The sequence below is a fragment of the Episyrphus balteatus genome, chromosome 2 (genome assembly GCF_945859705.1).
Source record: "Episyrphus balteatus chromosome 2, idEpiBalt1.1, whole genome shotgun sequence".
In the NCBI taxonomy this organism is placed as follows: domain Eukaryota; kingdom Metazoa; phylum Arthropoda; class Insecta; order Diptera; family Syrphidae; genus Episyrphus; species Episyrphus balteatus.
Genome location: NC_079135.1, coordinates 1,232,023 through 1,240,297, shown reverse-complemented (window position 1 = coordinate 1,240,297; position 8,275 = coordinate 1,232,023).

Genomic DNA, 8,275 nt, shown 5'->3' with positions numbered 1-8,275 from the left:
TATTTTTTTAGTGGTAAAATATGACTTATCAATAAAACTGATGGAATCCATGCATTAAAAAAAAAACTTAAAAAAACTTAAGATTATACAGTTAAAATAATTTATTAAATTAATAGGCTTTTTTGCACTTTGGTACCAATAACTTCCTAGTTACTCTAAATTTGATAAAAACAATTACAATTCTGCAATCCCCTTTGAACACGCATATTTTTAAAAAGGTTGGCCACCTACGTTCCTATAGATGTTTTTTATACCACAGGTGTTTAAAATTGTTCATAAAATATTTTTTTTTTTCTCGCAGATTCTACTTTGTATACAGCTTATATTAAGCTTGCTTCAGAATTTAACTGCTTATAGAAGTTCAGACTTGTTTAACAACTTCTAATAAGTTGTTTAAATACTATTAAAGAAACTTAAACAAAGAAAGCTTGTTTTTCTTATTAGCCTGTTTAATGAATTTATAGAAGCTTAACAGAAATGACCAAGTTTTGTATTTGATTTTTGGTTTTGATATTAAATAATCTAGCTCTAGCTAGGTTTTGACATTGAATACTTTAGCTCGGACATTTTTTTTGCTATTTGAACTGATTAAGTTTTTGATTTCATTAATGAATATACTAGGATGGCCGAGTGAGTAGAGTGGTGGACTACCACTTCCAAGCTCTTCCGAAGCTATCTGTCAAATCTCAAAGCTTCGGTAGAGCTTCGGTAAAGCTTCGTTTAAGATCCTTATAGAGGGTCAAATTTGTATAACGTTCTCCTTTTTCCATGCCCAACAACCTTACTAAAGTTTAAAAGAAGCTGAAATTTAGCTTTTGTAATACCTTAACCGAAGCTGAAATGTTAGTTGGGAACTATGAACATTTTTAAATGCTCATGGTTTTAGTCAATTATTGTAGAAAATTATGAAAAAAAGAAATTTATAAAATGCATTCATTCGTGGTTGTGGTGAACAAAAACGTAAGATGATGAAATTTAAAATACACTGAACGAAAAAAAGCTAATATTTTCTGGTTGCGATAGAAATTTTTTCTTTTTGGTTTTAATACAGTCATAAGTTTAGCTATCAGCCATTTCAGGCTTATCCATTTTTTACCGGACATCCTGTATATTGGTTTAAAAAGAACACAAATTAAAATTTTTAAAAACAATTTAGAAATCTTAGATTTTAGTTTAATTCTGTTAAGTTCACAAACCATTGCGTTAGATGGAAAAAAAAAATATTTGTTTTCTTGATGATGTGAGAAAATTAAAATATTATTTTATGAAACACTGGCTGTCTCCTGATATAATTCTTTTTATAGGTAAATCAATAGGTAATTCAATTTCGTTTTCATGATTAACACTGTTAAGCCTAGAACATACGCTGATCGCACTAAATTTTAGCTCACATAGATACAAAAGGTATGCAGTTCAAACTAAAAAAAAAAACTATGTTGTCGAACTTTAGTAATATTCACTGATCAAATTTTGTAAATAAATACAATCTTTTGAAATTTTCAAATTTTTTTAGGACACATAATATGTCCATCTATGGCATCTGGGATAAAACAAAATTCTTCTTTTTAACTTAGTAACTTCCTAAAATGGCTTTAACATATGTGCCCTTAATTATGAAAGTTAACTAAGTCACTCCTAAAAAAACGATCAAATCTATAGTATAAAAATAATTATTATTTAAGCGGAAAAGTTTATTCGAAAGCGAAATTGCAGTAAATAAATTTCTTTATTGCTACTTTAGTGATTTCAAAAAAGAAATACAATTAAATCGTTATAAGAAAATTATTAAGTAAGTTTTTCTTGAACCAATGCAAAAAGTGACTTAGTCCATTTTAATAATCATTGGCACATATCTTTGCCGCCGGTTACAAAGGGGTTAAGTCATAAAATTGCACTTTTCGGGTTTTGATAAAATAAGAATAAGCTCTTTTTTCTCTTTTAGTTTGTATCAAAAACATAAATTAAGAGATACTCTTTCCTATAAAAATAAGAGAATCAATGCTCAAAAATTCATTGATTCAGCTTCAATCGCATTTTCTGGCAAACTATCATTTATGACTTAACCCCTTTGTACGCGGCAGCAAAGATATTACTTAATACTAGTTTAAAATTTTGCGCCATTATTTTTAAATTTAGGTTTAGTAACATATGTCAAAATTTAGGTAGTATGTAGGCTTTAGCAATACAAACCATTATTTATGCTAACAATTAAAATTTTGAAATAAAATTAATTTCAATTTCCAATTTCTTTGAAAAAATGTTTGTACATACCTACCTACATTATTAAAATAATTTTTTTTGGGCGATAAAACGGGTATACATATCTGTTTCAGATTTCAGATAAAATTCGATTTAAAAAGTGCGTTTTTAAACTCTTAAATATTGAAATATATTGTAATATGGATTACCTCTGACGCAAGAAATCTGCCGTCAGCTTTAAAATCCACAAATCGTAAATAGAATTCAACAGACAAAATGGACTTGTTCACATAGTTCTATTGACCTGCTTTAATTGCTTGCATTACTCGTTCATTAATACAAATTTTTTTCTACATTATTCATTTATTTACACAACAACAAAAACGCAGTTTCAACCATAACACTCAAATTGATTCTGACCTATCACCTAAAGCCCACATAATTTTTTTTTATCAAACTCCACACATGATCACTGATTACTGTCATCGCATTCTTTTTCTTTATTGAATACCATTCATTCATTGATATGTCTTTTAGATTATGTAAATAAAATTTGAATTGATTCAGAAAAGTGCATTGGGAATAATAAACTATACAAGTTTTAAAAAACTATATGCATATTTCATTCATTATAAGTTTTTTGTACGACCACGCTCTCAATACTTTTTATTTACATAAATCTTTGTTTGTTTTGTAAACTAGTATACATATAAACGTTTTAGGTAGTTAAATTAAATTAATTTATTTACATATCAAAGAAAATTGAATCTAATCAGCATAAATGTGTATTTACTTTTGTATTTCATTCAAACTTAAAATTGAATCTTAAACAAAATTGTATTTTTTCATAAAAACACTTTCCATTTTTTGTTTTTACTGAATCTTCACGGTATATTGACTGTGTTGCAGCATATTATAATATCCACTCGCCGCTTTGTCTAATTAACTTCTTTTTGACCTAGAAAAAAAAATATTATTACCTACTACAGATAGAAAGACGAACCAAAAGATACACCGCGATGTTAGCGTTAAAATAAGAGAATAAAAAGTTTAATTACTCATTCTAATGCGAAACATCTTAGCCTTCTCTAGCTTGGTTGGCGGCATCGTAGTCATAGTCATATAGTTTACGTCGTGCAGCATAAAAATGTACCTACATCTAAATGTATTATATACAGGCTGCACACTATACTATTCCTGGTTTTGGGAATTGGCTTTACTTGACTATACTTGCGACTTTATGCAGATAGTACCGGTTAACAGTAAAACGGTACCTGCCTTCACAACAAAAGCCGCCTTTTTGTACATCAACAAAGAAAATTTCTCCCAAAGAAAGTTTATTTTCTAGACGAAACAAATTGTTTCTATTTAACTGTTTGTTGTGATAATAAAAAAAAAATAGAAAACTAAAAACAAAAAAAAAGAATTGTTAACAATTTTTACCGAAGCCGAAACTAAATATTAATGCACTTAATTTGCATTAATTCTAGGCCTATTCAAGGAGCGGAGTCAGTCAGTAAGTCAGTTCGTCAAACACGTACTGATGGTAATGGAATGCAAAATTTTACACTTTTTTTTCGATTGGAAATTGTTTTTCTTTTTATTTATTCATCTAGACTAGATTAGATATATTGTGCCATAGTTCCAAAGAATGCAAATAAATTAAACCAGCTTACAAGAATAAAATGTAAGACAAAACAATCGAAAAGAAGAAATTTTCTTTTCACAACCCGTCAGCTTGCAGCGAGCTAGACTTTCGAACGCAAATGTCAAACAGACACAACAATATGCTGGCACTCAGCGTCAGACGGCCAGCCAACTAACCTATCTATAATCATTTATCTTAAGGTTGAGTTGAGAATTGGCCTTCACGAGTTGCAGCAATATTGCGACTTTAGCGAATCTGTACGCGTACATTATAATTTGTGTGCAGATATTCGCTTGTAGGCCGCGCATAGAGTGCTCTCGTTGCATCTCTCTATAAAGTATCTATTTGTTGGTGATTGGAGCATGAACCTACTTTTCATGTTTCAATTTTTGTTCAGTAAAATTATGTTTACTATGTAGGATTGCATGACAAACAGATGTAAAACTTTAAAATGACTAAGAATTGGATTCCAATTGAACAAATTAATTTTATACCAATAGAATTCCGGTTAAGATTGTAAACAAAATTTTGTATGTTTTATTATGGTTTTTTGAATTTTGTTTGTGAGTGCATTAGAAACAACTGTATGTATGCCCAAAGAATATGCTTTCATAAATCAAGAAGTGTCAATTCACAAGATCTTGAAGGCCAATTTAGAGCTCCATTAAGCAAAATCATGTTCTCACGGCTTGATGGCACTTAGCGTTATCCTACTGGAGCTACATTCTTCCTATTCAATTTTGAAACTTAATAGTCATTAATCATGGGCGTATAGCAAATACCGTTGACTTTAATAACACGCATAAAGAGGTTTGAAAAATAAAAACTAAAAAAAAGTAGTCTTATGACTCCACCAAGCTATAAATCGGATCCAACCGTACATTTTCCAGGATTTTGTGTCTGTTTGTTCTTTTCTATAATCTCATTTGGATTGTCTATGTATAAAATGCAATAGTATTGGCCAAAATGACCTTCATCATAATTCAATGCTAATTTTTTTAGTACGTATACACCACAGTGTACATTTGAAATACAATTTTTTGTTCAAATATTCAAAAACGTTATGTATTAAATGTATTGGGATCATTGACCACAAAATCGTATTTTATTTAAAATGTACACCATGGTGTATACGTACTTTTTTGAACATGTAGGTATGTTTGTATATTGTATATGAAATTATAATAAAGACGATATTCCTGAACAGTTGATGAATTGGTGATTAATTGTAATAAACTAATAATTTTAACCGTGTTTTATTGGTAACTCAGTAATTAGATCAGTAAACATTTTACACTTTGTATTGTTAACAATAACAAAAGATTGAATTTCTTTAAGGGTAAAAAATATTTAAATTTAGAAACAAATTTTCTCTGTGATTGTGGAATACTTTTATTGATCAGTAGCAATTGTTTGTACAATGCAAAATTAATTTTACTGAGTTATCAATAAAACAGGGCTATTTAAACTTTAGTATTTCACAGAGATCCATCTTGAAAATCACTAATAGCATAATTATGTTTAAAAAATTTTAAGCTCAAAAAATGGCATGTTAAATTTTTCTAAATAATTTTCGTAATTTAAAATCTTCACATTTGATGAAAAAGCTGAAGCTGGTCAAAAACTAACTAACTTTCAATTAAAAAAATAAAAATTTTTCGGGTTTTGAGCAGCAGGGATAGAACTTTGAAGGAAGTAGATTTAATTCATTTTTCAATTTTTTTAAAATTTGTACCCTTCTTCACACTACAACCAAATTCTTTATTTCTTCTTTAATTTGAAAATTTCCACTTCAAGTTAATTTTACTTGCGATATAGGTACTATAGGGCAAGTTTAGGATTCGTAAAAAAAATCGAACTCGAGATAACAATTTTACATGACATTACGATGATAGAGAATGCCAAAAAAGTGGGTCCGGCAATTCTGTCTGTCTGTCTGTCTGTCTGTCTGTCTGTCTGTCTGTCTGTCTGTGTGTCTGTCTCTATCTGGAGCTGCAGCCTAAACGAGTGAAGTGATTTTTTTCAAACTTGGTAGTTAGCAGTTTTTGGTGATTCCCTAGAGGGGAAATTGAAATATTTTTTTTATGACCAAAACTAACGGTACCTGCCATATAACGGAAATAGAAAAGTTAATTTTTTTCAAAAACGGCTCTAACGATTTTGATTAAAATTTTTGTGTGTAGTACTACACATAAGAGCCAACTTTTTAAATAAAAAAAATATATTTTGTACCGTTATTAACGGTACCTGTCATAGAACGAGTTTTTTCATTTCTGAATATCTCGTACAACATTAACCCGATTTAAATGAAATGATTTTATACAAACGTGTGTAAGTAAAGATAATATTAAAAATTTAGAAAATTTTCAAAAAACGCATTTTTGGATTTTTAAAAAATATTTCAAAATTTTTTTTTGAAAAATCAATTTTTTGAAAACGGATTAATGAAATTTAGTTTTAATGTGTAAATTAATTATTTCTTCAAAATGGCATCCCAACTTTTTTTTTGAAAAATGTTAAAAAATTTTTATACATAAAAAATTATTTTTTTAAAAAACGGCTCCTACAATTTTCGAAAATTTTTTTCTAAAAATACCTTTTTATACAAGAAATAAAATGGCATATTTGTTTTTTGTTTTAAGATAATTTAAAACGGAGTTTAATTAATTATAAAAACAGATTTAATTTTTTTATACTACTTATGAAATTTCTTCAAAATATCAAATTTTAAATTTCTTGAATAAAAAGCTTTAACATTATAGTTACTTTAAGCATAAGAGCAAGTACGTGCGACCCCAGTCGTGCAATTTATTTTTAATTAAAATTAACTCAAACCTAAGGTAGGTAACTAAAACAAAATAAAACAATGTACAAACTGTTTCAAAAGGCCTTAAAGGGTAATAATATATTGTGAATACTTTTTTAATATTAATTTACTGGTTTTATTTCTCCCAAACTATTTAAAAATTATGTGCGCTTTTGAATGATAAAATATTTCAAGCTATCGTAATAAGCAATTTTTCACAGAATACCTATGTTAACGTTGAAAATTTTAAACCCCTTTAGAAACCCAGTAAAACCATTTTATTTTCATCGGGCCATCAACTAACTCCTAGATTTTTTAGCCGATTTCTTTCATGATATTCGTTTTTGATCACCAAACATTCAAACAATCTACCTAATTTTGATTTTTATTAACATCCGCAACTATCTACTACTTAAACCAATTTTATTACTCCTTTAAAGGTTCTTTTTCCAATAAAAAAAAATTGAAATAATTCGATTTTTCATTACCTGGAAGAGGTTGGAAGAGGGCATATCTAACAATTCGGAAAAAAAATCAGTCTACTTCACTTACTTCTAATCTGCTTCACTTTTGCCGAATATTTTACTTCATTTTATTAGCTACTACTTTACAACCTTTGTATGGAATTTGCATCTCTTCTGCTACAAAGTTTCCTTTCCATTAAAAAAAATATATGTATGTATATTGGTAAAACGACAAAAAGATCACGTAACCTTGTTAGCCTATTCTTTTCCTTTGCTTTATTTCTCCTTCATTCAATCTTTCTATATTAATCTTTTCACCCGTAAAATTGATTTTTAATTATAAATTTCATCGAGTGGTTAGTTCAACCAATAAAAAGAAGAAGAATTATCTTTCTCATTTCCAATTTGGTTTTCATCAGCGGCAAATAATTTAACAGCCAGCACATATAATTGCACAGGATAGCTCACAAAATGCTCCGCTCTCCGACAAAGACATATCAAATCAAAGTAACATTAATTCGGTCCATGTCCCCTTTGGGTCTGCTGGTCAGCATGGTTATTTTTTTTTTTTTTATTATTATCCGTTTCTCATCGACTTTAACTGGGGAAAGCGCGATATCTCTACTTCTTCTTCTTCTTATTGTGGTACATTGTACTTTTGTTGCCATCTAGCCTAGCATCTTTCAGAGGTAATATTCTACCATAAAAATAATAATAATAAAAAAAAAAACAAACACACAAAAAAAAAAAATAAGAAAAACAATAAACAGTAGGTATATCCAGAGTGCCAGTGTACCAAAAGTACCAAATACCCACACGGAACCATAGAAAACAATTTCTTAGATTTACCTCAAACCCGCAATTTGTCATCAACTCTTTTCGGCTTCTTTCCTCTCTCTAATATCGTTTAAGATGGTGTTTTATTTTAATGAAACCAGAACCAGGCCCATGTCCAAAGACCTAAGCAATGTAAGCAAGCAAGTAGGCAGTAAGGCAGCCAAATGTACATAATAGAGAATACCATAGATACGGATACACAGATACGAGAATACGAGTAAGAGTGCCATGCACCTATAGATGCAAAAGTCAAATTAAGAAGTTTATCATGTCGACTGAAGTTGGAGTTGTAACAACAACAGCAGAAGTAGCAGTAGGAGC